General features: G+C 47.3%; 1 pseudogene across 1 annotated transcript in view; it reads right to left on the bottom strand.

Moving 5' to 3' along the window:
- The window catches only part of LOC144174957 (very long chain fatty acid elongase 7 pseudogene), a 239,514-nt pseudogene that overhangs the window by 10,563 nt on the left and 212,168 nt on the right, over window positions 1-16,783 (bottom strand). The gene's annotated exons all lie outside the window — the stretch shown is intronic.

Here is a 16,783-nt window from a genome sequence, read left to right as displayed (position 1 = left end):
CTACAGTGCACCAGCAACAGGGCGCTCGAAGCCCTGGGAGTCCACAATACCCTGGACGAAATATGCGAAGCGCAGAGAACTGCACAAATCGCACGCCTCCGGGAAACGCCGACCGGAAGAGAGATACTACACAGGACCGGACACTACCACAGCACGAACCGCGCCGCCACAACAGCTCCGCGGGAAAGGCAGGATGTGGAAGGCGGGGCTGACGCCGCCAGACCACGCGAACGACTACCACGATCGCTGTGCGAACAGATAGTCGTCACACCCTTACCTCGTAACACGCATCCAGAGAGGAACAGGGAAAGGCGAACGGCGAGAGCTAGGACGCTGGCAGAAACATACAGCACCGACAACACTGCGGTGTACGTCGGTGCTGTATGTTTGTACCCGCTACCCGCGCCGACCCCGAACCTACGTTGCGACCGTCATTCGAGCCACGGACGGTACCACCATGAGTGCGGCGAGCTTCGCAGCGGACAACGCTACACAAGCGGAAGAGGCGGCGATCGCGCTAGCCCTGAGGAGTGCTCCAACAATCACCACCATATTAAGCGACTCCAAGTCAGCTATAGTCAACTACAGCAAAGGCAGCGTGGGTCCTCCGGCCCACCGCCTCCTTCGACCACTACCCGACCCGAAGACCAACACTACACACCTCAGGTGGTTTCCTGCCCACGTCGGCCTCATACCCGGCGGAGTGGCCAACCGGAACGAGAGGGCGGACGCCATCGCGCGCGAGCTTACACACCGCGCGGCGCCCCCCCGCCTCTCGAACACGGCGCGGGCCGCAGGGTATGACGGTGAAGGCGACGAGGAGCAAGGAAACGACAACGAGGAGAACGAAGAGGAAGAAGACTACGAACCACTACTGGAGTACGGGGAAATACTCCGGTACTACAAAGAGCAAAGAAGGACACAACCCCCACCTCATCCCGGACTCAACCGGCACGAGCAGGTGTTACTCCGACAACTACAAACAAGAACTGTGATTACACCGGCTCTGGCGCGCTACGTGTGCCCAGGACGCTTCAAAGACTACATGTGTAGTGAGTGCGCGAGTGAACCCGCTACCCTGTCCCACATCCTGCAAGCCCACCACCACCACCGAGACGAACAGGGTGGCGGACGAGTGAATACCGGTGCATTGCGCGATCCCCAGTACTGTGACACCCCAAACGCGGACACCGCTGACGCGTGCGCAAACGCGGAGTGCGCGAGTGATACGTGTGAGAACACTACGAGTGCGAACACTACCCCGACCGACATCCCACCAGATGTAGTGACAATGATCACATCGCCGAACTGCGCGCAGCAGAGGCAAGCCATCCAGCGGCTCGAGGAAGCCCTGGCTCGGCAAGAGCGAACGGAGCACTCTGACGCCGGCGCGACTCACTACCGTGCTCATCCAAGGGTACGGGGGAGAGGCTGCGTGGCTGGAGGAAGCTTAGTAGCTCGAGCCGGGCCACTGGCCCAATACCCCTCGAGGCCTTAACCAAGGCAGGAATGGGAAGAGGACACCGCCTACTTCACAGGGTCTCCTGATTCCCCATCCCCACGCAGGATCGTGCAATAAAGTCTTTCTCTCTCTCTCTCTCTCTCTCTTGCGTGATCTCCCCCTCGCAGTGCACGTGCGCTCGCGCCTCCGTTGGCGAACACAGACAAGCTCGCGCTCCCGGTGCCGAGTTTGCGCTGCCGGCTGCAGCCGGTTCTTGCGCGTGCAACGCGGCCCACTTTGCGACATCTCCGAAAGCATGCGGCGGTCACGTACCACGAGACACAAGGGATGGACAGACCCATTGCTTTAGGAGCTTTTCTCTAAAAAACACACACCTTTCCTGCGCCGGTCCGACTGCATACCATACAGAGTGCTCGAGGGAGGAGCTCCCCACAAACCCTCAATTCCGTGCTTGTGGAGGGCGCCCAAAGGGTGCTTGTGCCCTCTTGAAATGAGCCAGCATACATGATCTGAAAACAATTGGCGCAGCTTGCACTAGTGGTGCGAAGCTGGAGAAACAGCAGAGCTGGCGGGAGTGACGCGCTTCTTCTGTCGCCCCATCTCTCCCTTAGTCAGAGACGCGGCTGTTGCACCTCACATGGATTTCCGAACTTGCCACTGAAAGTTGGCCATGACTGGCAGCCGGGCAGATCGTCTTGTCCGCAGCCTTTCACATCTCTTCCAAAGTGGACCGAATTAGCACGCGCTAGAACCGGCGGCAACCGGCTTCGCCAACTCAGCGTCTGTGTTCCCCACTTTAGGCGTGAACGCAGGCGAACTGGTTAGTAGAAGAAGACCACGCGAGAGATCACGCCACAAACGCCGGGCAGAGTGTTCTGGAAGGTCGAGCTGGCCGAGGCCGGGTGCTTATCACGAGGCGCACGCTCAGGTGCGCACAGTATTTTTCTTTGTATTTTTGTGAGCTTCTCACGTGGCGTAAGCCCACGCGCAAGCCAGAACGACGCCTGATGCCTGATGCCGGCCGGCCGGCACACGCTCACCTGCGCTCGGCTGGACTGAGCTTTCTGGCAACTCTTCACGGCGGAACTAAAAGCTCTCCTGTGAATTGTCCTTCAGATGCTTTGAAAAGTATCCCGTCCGCACAACCATACCTAGATGTCTGCAGCGTTAAAGCTAGAGGATTAGCGTGCGCTGGCATTGCTTGTTCATGCAGTACTGGACATCTGCCGTTCGGTGCAGAACAAAAAGCGCTAAATGATTACCCGGAGCGGAGTTGTTGTGTGCAAATAAAGCGCCCATCCTTGTTCCACGGGGCCGTGCTTAAAATGAAACCTTGTATAAGGATATGCCGGACTATTGTTCCGACGCTCGATCATGTACTCACAGTGATAAACCACGATTGAATAGAATAACATTTATTAACATTTTCGGCCCTGGTGGCGTAAATTGACGCCATCACATTGTAGTTACTCTACCGCATAGAAAACGAAGCCAAAACTGCTAGTTTTTTGGGGAATTGTCCTTCAACGATGCCCATTGTGGTAGATATTACTGTTGTTTCATTTTAGTGGCGCTACTCGCTACAAAAAAGAAAAAGAACCCGTGAAGTCGAAATTACCACACTGAGGCTGAAACAAATGGCGGTCTCAGTTTTATTCTAAAGCTTGTAAATCTATAAATACGTGCACTACGAAGCGGAATTTTCGTTTGTAGGTTCATGTAGTCACACCGTTTAGGAAAATGTGCAAAAGGGATGTCATTGCTCTACAGAAAATGTTTAATTGTCAGATGTCTTAAGGTATTCCCAGCAATGGTCCTGCACCTACTGCTTTCCGCCCTGGTGAATCCTTCATTGGATTTTGTTTGGAGCGGGACGCTGCCACCTTGTGAAAGCGAGGCAGGTGCTGGCCAATACGCTATCACCGCGGCTGCACCACTGCTGGCAACAACGCTACCGGACCCCCCAACCCTCACTTCAACCTGGACAGCACCATCGCAGCCAACATCATCGCTCCCCCAAGCTATAAAAGAGCAACGCCCATCGGCAGGAATTCGTGGGCTAGGCAGCTGTGCCATGTCGCAGCGCACTTACCGCTTCGCCCTAGTCATGCAGGTTAGTAAGTACAATAGCCTATTTGCTAAAAAGGCAAGTAACTACTACTTGGTGCAGCTGCCGAGCCCACAGTGCCTTTGTGAAATCATCCTTGAGTGCGTCCATACCACCTCCTCTCTACTGTTATTATTGTCCGGGGATGTCGAGACTAACCCTGGCCCAGAAATGCAAGAAATCCTCGCCGAACTACAAAAACTTTCTGTTGGCAAGCGACACTTCTCACTAAGGTGCAAGAATTTAAAAACCCGCTATCAACAACCAACCAAACTATAACTGACCTAAGTAAACGCATGACTGAAGTAGAATACCACTACCAGAACCTGTCGCCTCTACAAGCCGATTTTGAAGTGATCCGTACGGACACAACCGAAACGAACCGTTTGGTCTCCGAGCTGGAGGCTAAATTAGACGACGCAGAAAACCGCTCACGGCGTAATAACTTAATATTCTACGAACTTCGCGATCCTAACCCAGCTGAAACAAATGCAGAAGGAGAAGGACTTATTATCAGACACTGCCTTAAACACCTCCAAGTAGCCATCGACCAAAAGAAAGATCGCGCACATCGCCTCGGACGCCATGCCACTAATCGCCACCGCCCTATAATAACAAAGTTCACCTTTCATAAAACCAAAGAGACCGTACTTACAAATGCACCCAAGCTGAGAGGAACAGACTTTAGCATCGGCGAAGACTTCTCCCAGTCCGTGCGAACCGCCCGCAGACAGTTTATTTCGCGAAAACAAAATCATCAAAGTTTCGGATACGTTATAAAACCCTTCATATGGGCTCGAAACGTTACATTTTTGACAATGCTTTACAAACTGTTAAAGAAATCGCATAGCAAACCCCTTGAACGAAGAAAGTAACGAACCGCCCCCCAAATCTAGCACAAAACAATATTTCCTTATCTGTAGTCTTTACTAACATACGCAGCTTTCTACCGAAACGAGAAAAAAATATCTACCCTTGTGACGTCATCCAATGCCAATCTTGTTGTACTAACAGAAACGTGGCTTACCGATGACGTGACGGGCACTCAAGTTCTTGCAGATCTACCTAACTTCCACTTATACCGAAAAGATCACGAATGCCCTCGCGGAGGAGGCGTACTAATCGCCGTTGGCCCGGAATTATCATGTTCCGCCATCAACATAGCATCTGACATAGAAATCCTATGGCTACATTGCCAGGCTTCACTCCAAACGATACTGCTTGGTGTCTGCTACAGACCACCGAAGGCAAATCCAGACTTCGCAAAAAAAAAAACTTAATGGCATGCTAAATGCGCTCACCACAGCCCACCCGAATGACCATATTTTTCTGTTTGGTGACTTTAACATTCCTAATATCAACTGGCAAACCAGAAAAAACGACACAAGGAAACCAGAAATACTCGAGAGAATTTATAGATGCTTGTTTCAACTTTAACTTATCACAACTTGTACCAGAGCCAACACGTGTTGTCGCCAATTCCGCAAACATCCTTGATCTCATTCTAACCACCCATCCTTCTAGCTTATCGTCGATTACCTATCTCGAAGAAATTAGCGACCATAAAGTGATCCATGCAGATTTCTTATTGTCTCCAGAACGACGCGAAATGCTAAACAAAACAGTAAGTTTATATGATAAAGGTAACTATGAAGAAATTAACAACGAACTCAGTAGCTTCTTCCCAGATTTTGAAGCCAACTTCCGTAACCGATCCGGTAATGAAAATTGGGTAGTTTTTGAACAAAATCTTAGTGAACTGAAAAATAAGTTTATTCCGAAGACCACAGTTCGTGCCACGCAGCAAAAGCCTTGGTATACTAAAACATTAAACCGACTAAGCAACAAGAAAAAACGCCTTTTCCGCCAGGCAAAATCTAAAGGAGCGCCATGCACATGGCATAAATACTACTCCGCCGCAAATGACTATATTACAGCGATTCGCAACGCCAAGCACGCATTTTTTTAACACGGACCTAGCCAACATGCTGAGTAATAACGTAAAAAAAATTTGGCAGATCGTCAATCCAAAACCATCCCGCACTATCACCCTCACTAACGAATCAGGTGAAGTGACCACAAATGCCGAGTGTGCTAACATTTTTAGTATTGCATTTTCGTCGGTGTTCACCAGAGAGCCTAGTATGCCTTCCGTTCCCACAACCCCTCTGATAGCTTCGAGCGTACCTGCGCTAGCATTTTCGACAGACGGTATTTCTTCTGTAATAAAAAACATTAAACTTTCCTCGTCATGAGGCATTGACGAAATTAATTCAAAACTGTTAAAGAACATCACCACCACAATTGTACTATAGTTGCTCCTCATATTCTCACAGTCACTCACCACCGGCGACCTTCCGGATGATTGGAAAATTGGTAAGGTCGTTCCAGTCTACAAAGCAGGTGACAGTAACTCCCCACTCAATTATCGTCCCGTTTCATTAACAAGCATCCCATGCAAAATCATGGAACACGTCATATATTCTCATGTTACCAACTTCCTCGATTCCAATAGTTTCTTTCACCCCTATCAGCGTGGCTTACGCAAGGGCTTTTCCTCTGAAACACAATTAGCACTCTTTCTTCACGACGTACACACAAATCTTGACACAAACTTTCAGACTGACGCCATTTTCCTTGACTACGCAAAAGCATTTGATACAGTTCCACACAACAAACTAATACAGAAGTTATACGGGATAAATCTCGACCCTAACGTGTTAAGATGGATTAAATCTTTTTTAGCTAATCGATCTTAATTTGTGCACGTAAATAATGAAACCTCTGAACCTATCGAAGTAACGTCAGGAGTACCGCAAGGGTCCGTCCTTGGCCCCTGCTATTTCTCATCTACATAAACCTCTGCCCCTATAACTGTGTCTTGAAAAATACGCATGTTCGCCGACGATTGCGTGATTTACCATACGATTATAACTAATGCTTCCGATCAACTAAGCCTACAACAGGATCTGAACAACATTCAAGAATGGTGTGACAATTGGCTTCTCAAACTTAACCCCAACAAGTGTAAGGTTGTCTCATTCACTCGCCGCAAAAACCCTTTCCTATTCTCATACCAAATCACTAATGCCCCTCTAGAAATAGTGCAGTGTTTCAAATATCTAGGTGTCACACTGTCCGCGATCTAACTTGGAATGCGCATGTCACAAACGTTATCTCATCTACAAACAAAATATTGTGATTCGTGAAACTTCATCTGCGTTGCGCACCTCAACACGTAAAACTGCTCACATACACATCCCTCATCAGGCCAAAACTGGAATACGCCTCAGCTATATGGAGCCCGCCACAAAATTACGTAATCAATCACCTTGAATCAAGTCAAAATCGCTCAGCCCGATTCATACATTCGTCATATTCTTATGACATTAGTGTTTCATCCTTAAAAGCCAGCCCAATCTGGATTACAGCCCCTTCCCCTTCGACGCCGCATAGCCACTCTTTCCCTGTTTCACAAGCTGTTTCATTCGCCCCTCAACCATCCTCCATACATCACCCCCCCGACGTACACTTCACACCGCACCAGCCACCCCCTCCAAGTTTCCCGTTACCACACTAGGACTGCTACCTTCTCCTTGTCCTTCTTTCCACGTGCTGTGAAGGACTTGAACGACCTCCCAAACCACGTCGTCACAATCACCTGCCCATCAACTTTCAATAAAAATGTAACGACTCATCTGTGTCAGTGAGACCTTATGGCAATGTGTATATCCACCCCTATGTAGCAATGTTTTATACCTTGTATGCGCCCCTTATGTAGCATGCGCCCCTTATGCGCCCCTTAAGTTTTTTTATATTCTGTATATCAACCCCTTATGTGGCAAATGTTTTTGATACACTGTATATCCACCCATTATGTAATACCCCCTGGGGGGTCTTTGGAGAAATAAAATATGAATATGAAATATGAATTGCCTCATTAATAAATCTGTTATTACTTTTACTTCCAGCTCTATTTTTCGTTTGTGGGCTCATGTGACCCTAAAATTTACGAAAACGCACATAAAACACTGTTTTGCTTGAAATAAAAAAATCAAGCCGAAAGGGTTAAGATGGGGGAAGCCACATGGCTTTAGTTGGGGAAGGGGAAGTAGGGAAGGAGAGGGGACGTTATGATCACTCAATCGTTAGGAAATACATTTGTCATGAGCTCGAACAAAGCCAAACGCTGGCTAAAGCTCTTGATGCGGAGATTATTTCTCTAAAAGCAACTGCGCAGGAACAGCACTGATTTAGGATGCATTCAATAATGAAATGACACCGAACAAACAAATCATGAGCTTTCGAACTGTGCAACGATATATATATATATATATATATATATATATATATATATATATATATATATATATATATATATATATATATAGCGAATCAGAAAATGGGAAATGAGGGGCTCGGAGAAAATAAGACGGAAAGTAAGTGTTGGCAGTCAAGAAAACCTCGGAAAGCAAAGGGGAGGTTGTGGTGGGTCATAGAAACCGATGAAGAATTTTTTGAGTCAGAAAGAAATTGGTGAAAAAATGCCCGGCGGGTGGCATGCCCGCCCACCCGGCGGGCATTTTTTCACCAATTTCTTTCTGACTCAAAAAATTCTTCATCTGTTTCTATGACCCACCACAACTTGATTGCCAACCCTTATTTTCTGTCTTTTATATATATATATATATATATATATATATATATATATATATATATATATATATATATATATATATATATATATATATATATATATATATATATATTTATATAAATATTTATATATATAAAAAAAATTAATAATGTAAAAGAGCCTAAAAAGAGCCTAACCACACCCCTATGCCTCCTTTGGCGTCGTAGACTGCTGACCTATCTTTCTGTATATATATATATATATATATATATATATATATATATATATATATATATATATATATATATATATATATATATATATATAGGAAATGAAGGGTTCGTTGAAAATAAGACAGAAATAGGAATTGGCAGTCAAGAAGACATCGGAAAGCAAAGGGGAGGCTGTAGTAGCTCAAGATAAAGAATTTGGAAAATAAGAAAGTGGAGAAAAAATGCCCGCCAGGTGGGATCCGAACCCACGACATATATATATATATATATATATATATATATATATATATATATATATATATATATTGAGAGAGGGAAGCAGGAAAGCAGGTCTAATGCAGGGCGGTGTTTATTCCGGCGGTCGTTACTCAGCAGCCAGCCGAACCAGCGAACACCGATGATGATTACGATCGCGTGAGCCCAGCGATACGATGATGACACCAAACGATGCGTGGGCGAGACGATGCTGATGATAGTGTGTTTGGACACAATAGGGAAAATGACCACTCAAGCAGTCAATGTGAAGACAGCGCTCACAATATATATATATATATATATATATATATATATATATATATATATATATATATATATATATATATATATATATATATATATATATATATATATATATATATATATATACAGAAAGAAATGCCGGCAGTATACAGCACCAAAGAAGGCATAGGGGAATGGTTAGCCTATTTTTTTACCGTTAGTGCTGTTAAATTATTTTTTTTATTAATTTACGTGAGAAAGAAAGAAAAACACGCGCCCAGAGTGGAGACCGAAACGCGTGGGTTCGGTCCCCACTCTGGGTGCGGGTTTTTTTTTTGCAGAGTACCCTCCAGTACTCTGCTGGAGGGTAGGACGATCGTGCTGGTTGCGTGAGACCCGCTTGCTGTGAGACTGCTTTAACCGTCTCGACAATGCGCGATATTCATGTGTATAAAAAAAGCAAAAAGACATCGAGAACAAAGTCGCGGGACCGAAACCCAGCCGCTGTGGCCGAAATTCCGGAGAGGCTAAGTGCACCGACACCCACGTGCTGAGTAATGCCAGTGTACATTAAATAAATCATGGAGCACTCCAATACAGCGTCTCTCATTCAACTAAACCAAGCCAGTCCTGAAATGTTTGCACCAGTACACGCATTTGACTGGGATAGTGGCGCTGAAAACAGGCGCTCAGTTGTCGTACGCTGAAACTCGCCGCAGTGAGGGAAGTATACACTTTCCCGCAACGCGGTAGCGGTACGCCAAGACGCTACAAGCACACCTGTAAAGCAAGCACGGCGCGCTCCTGCGCTCTAGCTGACGTCCCGAAGCGCCGCCTCCAAGCCCCAGTGCGCCTCCGCTGCTTAGTTTTGATGCGCGGCCGCAACTTGTGCGCTTGCGCTCCGCGGAGCACGGCCACGCTGAGCCGTGTTCGCACCAAGAGTGAACGACCCTGCACGTGCTCAGTACTGCTGCTACAAACGTCCGCCAGTGCTTGACACTTATGGTGGGAGAGGCGCTGCCTGTTGATCATCATGAAATAGGCTAGAACTTGGCCGCTGTAAGCATTACGGCAGCTTTGCTGAGTCCGGTTGTTTGAAATTTCAAGGCAACTTGGTCGACGCATTCAGGCATCCTGCCTGCATGTCGTCATTTTTGTTTAAATCGAAGCTTTCTATGTCTCGCTGATGTACATGTGACGGCCAAAACGCACTGCAGGAATGCTAATGTTCTCTAACGGTGATGATGAGCGGGGGTAAAGTGAAAGAAAAAAAAAATCGTTTCCCGTGGCAGGAGCAGAACCTGGGACCCTCGAGTTATGAAGCCGGCCCCTATCCGAATCCCATTGCCGCATTCCGACACGGTCGAAGCGTTAGGATTTGGCGACGGGTGCATGAACGTGGAAAAGTAAAAAGAAAAAGGAACTGGCGGTTACGATACTCCCTAATGCTACATTTGTGCACTGCAGCAGTGCGATGAGGCAGAACTCACTCGTGGGTTCTCTCGACGGCAGCTATTGTGAGCCTCTGCGGCGGCGGCCAAAGTGCGCCTTAAGAAGGGACCACGAACTGTGTCTTAAGCGAACGCACATCATAGTCACGCGCACGCCCCCTCACGTTTTCGCCCTAGCGTCGCGCCGTCGAGGGCTTCGTGAGGGCACAGCATACTGCCCCCTCCCCTCTCCCACCGCATACTTTCGGAGAGCGCTGGTTCGCGCCGCCACGGCGAACCGCCCTCCCCTCCCATTTTCGCGACACTCTTCTCCTTTTCTTTCTTTCATCGCTCGCTTTTTCTTCCACTCGTCGGTCCAGGCCAGCGTTCCCTCGGTAACGCCGACAACCGGATCAGCCCAGAGACGGCCGCCAGAGGACTGCTCCCTAAACTCATGCACCCCTCCATCTAACGCGACGAGGGTTGAGCGCGAAGCTTTCTTTGCGCGAAATCAATAGGCGAAGGGTCAAAGTCACTGCTATCCAAAGTACAAACTGAGTGCGACGAAGTAAAGGTTGAACGAGTCAAAGTCTAAAGTTATGTGGAATTCCAATGGCAGATTACGAGCACTTTCAGATCAACTTTTTTGCTCTATCTGGAGCAGGCACGTCACAATGGCAGAATGGGAGCAAAAAAGTCCTGTACCAATGGGAGATCCAGAGCGCCGTTGCAAGAGATATCGCTCTGTGGAGAAAAAAGATGTTCCTCCGCGGAAATCAGTGGAGTCGGCCGGAACTCGCGGGGGTCTTTTCTTCTCTCGTGACGTCGTCGCCTTCTGTTTCCGTTCTACTCCCCTTTTCGAATCGGCATGGGGGCCGCTCCGGCAAATACGCGCACCGGCCACAGTCACAACGTGAAAATAGATGCGGCAAGCGGCGTCGCATTGATGCTTGCTACTTAAGAAAAGCGAGTGCAACAGCTGAAACTCGGAATCTAGTGGCAAGGAGCCCAGCTTGAACGAAGACTATAGGTGGACATAAGGTATAAATGCGCCTTAGGGATTTCTTTTCTTTCCTTTTTTATGCCTGTTTGCGAAAGGCCGACGACAGTTTTGCCACGGGTGCCGTTGGACGCTGTCGACATGGGTGTTCTGAGGTGGGGGGGGGGGGGGGGGAGCGAGGAGGGGGGAAATGAGGTGCTATCAGTGATGGTGATGATGAGGAGGAGGAGAAGAGAAAGGTTAGTATCATTTTTTATTCACCAAAATTTTGGAAAACGAAACTTACAAGAAATAGAAAAAAAAAAAAACATCAACTAGACTCTACGAACTGAGAGTCATCTTGCGGTATAAATGCAAAAATTAAGAGGGGGGTCAGGACACCCAGAACCCTCCGCCCCTCCCTCTCTCTGGATCAGCTAATGGCTTTCGAGGCTAGTAAAGTCCATTCATCGGTGAAACACACACGCTCTCCCCGGAGAAAATGCCGAAGCATGACGGGACAAGGAATTTCCTGAATGCCTTTACGCCTTGTCCTTCCAAAAACGTAGGCTTCCCGACAAGCATTTTCTTTTTGTGGGGTTTCAACTAAAGTCCATTCATCGGTATAAAAGCCGATGAATGTAATTGAAACCCCAGAAGAAGGAAACGCTCGCAGAAAAGCCGACGTTTTTGGAAGGACCCGACGTATAGGCTGTCGGGAAATTCCTGTTCCCGTCATGCTTCGACATTTGCTTAGGTGGGAGAGTGTGCATTCCAAAGGCGATTTTGGAGCACCTGCTTTTCGACCGAACACCGTGCTCTGCGGCGGAGCTCGAAGACCCGTCCCGATCTGCCATGGGCATTAAGCATCAGACGACAACCAAGGAATCCCCCACGAGCAGGATTCAGGTTCAACCATCGACGTCGTTAGACGGAGGGGTGCATGATTTTTTTTTTTTTTTGCTCGTGTCCCATGCATGCTTCATTCCTTCCGTTCCCGAGCTCTAGAAAATCTCCACAGGTCACCAAGTTGATCAGAACACCAACCTTACATCCAGGAGGTTAAGCCACCCTGTTGCACACTGGCGAAACGTTAGGTGTGGCTTAGAGAAACGATTTCTTTTCGGTCTTACTTTCGGAACACTGAGAGAGTATTTCGGTATTTTCTTTGTGCTTTCTTGATTTCTTTATTGGGAGTTATTGGAAAGATGGTCTTGGGTGAGCGTGCAGCACCTCGGTGAGGTGTCTACTGCCTAATAGTTAGTACGCAGCCAAAGCGCGAGTTCTTCGCGCTTTTTAAAAGCATTGGCTCAGCATGGTGATACTCGGTTAACAAGTTCCCATTCAGAAATCACAAACGCCATAATCACCTTATTAAGTAAACCTTGCAAGGATACACACGTAGTGCTTTTATATGCGAAGCGAATCTCGGGAACCCGGACTGGTTCTTTGCGTCGATTTGTTGGAGTCTCCTTTTCAGCGTCTCATTCTTGGCGCCTCCCTTTTTCTTGAATCCGCTTTCATCACCCGTCACAAAGCGTTTCTGCCATGACAGACAGCATGAACATACGAATACGAAGTACAGGCAAGGCCTACAATTGACTAGAACTGGTGTCTTGGTTCATACATCTCAACGCTGCATGTTCGGCGCAAATCAAATCTTTTGAAGGCATATTTGAAGGAAAGCTTAAGTAGATGAACGCACAATACAGCGTTGTTTCAATCGAAAGTTTACGTTGAATGAAATTTTGCAGATAGAGTTGAAAAACGGGTTAAGGAAACTATGAGGGCGCCTAAGCAATTTTTATCAGGTTTGAATGAGAGGGCATTTTTTTGCGACTGAGTGCGTGGGTGAGTTATGGCGCTGGCTTTAGCGTTGCGGTTAAACTGCTCAGTTGGGTGCTGATTTCTTTCCTCCGCTTATCATTGTCGCATCTCCTGTTAGCTAGCGAGGAACTTTGGATGTGTACGCCGCCACAGTGCACGACGTGCTCTCTGCGCAGCCGCTTGCCCTGCTATTCGCGTGTTCATAGGAATTGGTGGGTAAACGTTGTGTCGCTACAGCAGGTCGCTTGGCACGTTTCATTTGCTTGCGATGGTTTTCTACTTCGTCAGCAGTGAACTGGCGCCTCGAGCCACCCTTTGTTGTAGCGCCGTACAATGTAGGCGGAAGCCATACTGCGCGCCCTAAACCAGCTACCGCCATCTAGTGAAACCGCCACGAGTCAGCGCCCAACGGACCTTGACGCGTCGCAGCCTATGGGAATTAGCGGTGGTTTGTAAAGAACATGGCATACTCGTTTTATCCACAGGTATTAACTTATTCTACTCGATTTGGGTATCACGTTGCACCCCTCTGTTTCAATGTTAATTTCCAAACTGTACTTTCGTTATCACTTTCACGGCAATCAGCGTCGCCTCGCCATCGTCTGCTGTTAGGGAGCAAGCGTTTTTGTAGTAACTATCGGTTCTGTGGTGCGATACTTACAGTGAATCGCTTCACCCAATAACAGAAAAGCACACTGATGATGCCAGTTTACTACCCATCTTTATGCTCGAACTCGTTCAGCAGTCATGAAGAAAACCGTCTTTTTTAATGTTTCTTTCCATAGTTTTTGAACATGTGACTCAAAACATCACTAGGGGAAGTATGGACGGATGCAGCTCATTGGTTCTTTATTTAATTGCTAAAAATGCCTTGCAGTCACGTTGTAGGGCATGCAGTAAGGGGAAGCACAGAATAAGAACATGACCAACCACACAACATAAATACCCTTACACAAAACTGACAACAGAAAACAAAGAAAAATGCAGCAAACATAGTAAAAACAGAAAAAGCAAATACGTAAGCCGAGAAACATCGAATTGAGTTGACAAAACAGTGTTGTAAACTACTACATGCATGCATACATGCATGCATGTATGTATGTATGTATGTATGTCATCGAAAGGTAAACAAAACATTAGACACACTGAACTAAAAGTGCACTTCAAAAATGGCAAATATTTGTCAAAGGCGAGAAACAGGCATGTAATGGAAAAGAATGTACTGCCCGTTAGGGTGCCATTAGACCAAACCAATAACTACAATTTTATTGCTACTAATAAAAAGAAAACCCTAAATCTTTTTGCGCTCACCTATTTGTCACTTAGAAGGAGTCAATGCAGTAATTCATCTGGCTAGTAAACAGTTTAAAATTGCATTTGTTGCGAAACACCGGCTGCTGCAAAAATTCCCGAATGATCCACTACGCTAAAGTCTCGCGAAAACTTCCAGCTAGTTTCAAGCAATGGCGACCAATAATGGCGTCCTACAAAGTAAAACCACGTGACCTTTGCTGGAACAAAAGTTTGCTACCGTGTGACGTGATCTTTTCCGCCAAAGCTTAAAAAAGTGTCGCGTCACTATAGCCAGTCACTCAGCGGGTATAACCTTTAGGCGTTACGCAAAGGGGTATTTCTCGGAAGAGCAAGGAAAATGGCATCGTCCTATTCTGCCCCGTTCGCCTAGTTTTTCCCCGCCAGCCGACAACAAGGGAACAATGGAAATAAAAAAAGAAACAGGTATACCTTAGAACTGGAGCCGTTAACCACCATATAACGTCAAAACTGGGATCGCACACACCACCGCTTAGCCATCCCGAAGCATCTGGCACAACTGAGCCTTCGGTCAAAATGATTCACTCACGAAAAAATTCAGCCTAGCCCGAAATGAAGGGAAGATCCATCTTTCAGAAGCACTGGGATTTGCAAATGATGGAATCGCTAACGGTTCGGGAGTGAAGATTGGTGGGAGAGCTGTGTAGACTTGATGGAGATAAAATGGGGTCCAATCTAGTCAATTTAACTAACGCTTTTTAAAAGGCATAGAAATGTTTAGTTTAGAAAGAGGGCAGGAGGGAAAAGTACAGTCGCCAGCAAAAGTTTGCGGGATGTGCAGTGCGTGCCCGAGCGGCGCAAAACTGCATTGCTGCGCCATCTGCAGCCAGCGAGCGCCGGGTCGAGGCTCAAGGAGCTAGCGTGCGAGGCGCGCTTTGCGCATGCCTGGCCTTTATTTGTTACCGGGCATCTCTCATCGCTCGCTTGCCCGCGACATGTTTTTGATATTCGCGGCAGCCGCAGTGGCGCCTCGTGACCATCGCCATCGTTCTGCTATCACTGGTGCAGAAAATACGTAGGCCGCAGCCGCCGCTTGTGCGGCGGGCAACATTTAATAAATCTTAGGCTATGATCAGACTACCGAAGCAAAAGCCATATTGTTATCTCGGCACGTAACAAAAGACGGCGTGTCACGCAGTTTGGTTGGCTGAGACGTAAAATGACGTTATTCTTTAAAGTTATTACGACAGTTGCGGGAACAGTCTGAACCCGGCCTTATTTTCCAAGAGGCACTGCTGGTTGAGCACAAAATATATTTTTATTTTTAACCAAAGCTCCAATAAACTGTCAGCGAACCTATAATTGCCTTCTCGACTGGGGCCAGTTGGTTCATTCTGATCTTAAACAGCAGCGCAAAAGACAAGGACTTGTCTGTGCTTTTTTCCTAGTCCTTGTCTTTTGCGCTGTTGTTTAAGATCACTATAATTGCCGTTTTTCTCTCAGCGGCTAATTATCATAAAATTTGTTTTGGGGTAGTTCCGACAAAACAAGAGTTACAGCCCTTTTACAGACAGGTATACTGTATCGCTTACAGCTTCCCTAAAAACTAACTATGGCAAGTAAATGTGATTTGTGTAATCTGTCCTCACGGCCAATTTCAGTATGATGTTTAACATGATACCTACATAGACTAAGCGCTAAGTCACTCACCGGAAAGCTAAATTTGCCGCAAGAATAAATTTGGCAACGCGACTTTTTTCTATGCAGCCCGTCGACGGACACAGTTTCCGACAGGTAGCCTAAATAGCTCCTCTAAAGTAAATTTATTCGTCGAACATTACATGACTTGAAAGATCGGGTTCATTCAATGATGCGCGCAGCGCAAACTGCGGGCGCGGGCTACGTATTTTGTAGCACCAGTGACAGCAGAACAACGGCGATGGTCACGCGGCGCCGCCTCGGCTGCCGCAAATATCAAAGCATGTCGCGGGCAAGTGAGCGATGACAGATGCCCGGTAACAAATAAAGGCCAGGTACGCGCAAAGCGCGCCTCGCACGCCAGCTTCTTGAGCCTCGACCCGGCGCTCGCTGGCTGCAGGTGGCGCAGCAATGCAGTTTTGCGCCGCTCGGCCACGCGCTGCACATCCCGCAAACTTTTGCTGGCGACTGTACACGCTGGCTAGAAGATGTTCATTGTCACCCTGATTCAAACAGGGAGCGTCTAGACGTAGTTATCTCGGCGTGTGGCTGTTCGATTTTGAGTAGCGCATGCGTGGCATTGCACATGGAAGCAGCGGTCTTTGCAAAAAAAATCTAGTTCTGTTAGAAGCACGGACGCA

The sequence above is a fragment of the Haemaphysalis longicornis genome, unplaced genomic scaffold (genome assembly GCF_048455015.1).
Source record: "Haemaphysalis longicornis isolate Haplotype H1 unplaced genomic scaffold, Haemaphysalis longicornis Haplotype H1 scaffold_3, whole genome shotgun sequence".
Lineage (NCBI taxonomy): Eukaryota > Metazoa > Arthropoda > Arachnida > Ixodida > Ixodidae > Haemaphysalis > Haemaphysalis longicornis.
Note: the sequence above shows the minus strand (reverse complement) of the source record. Positions and strands in the feature narration are given on the sequence as shown.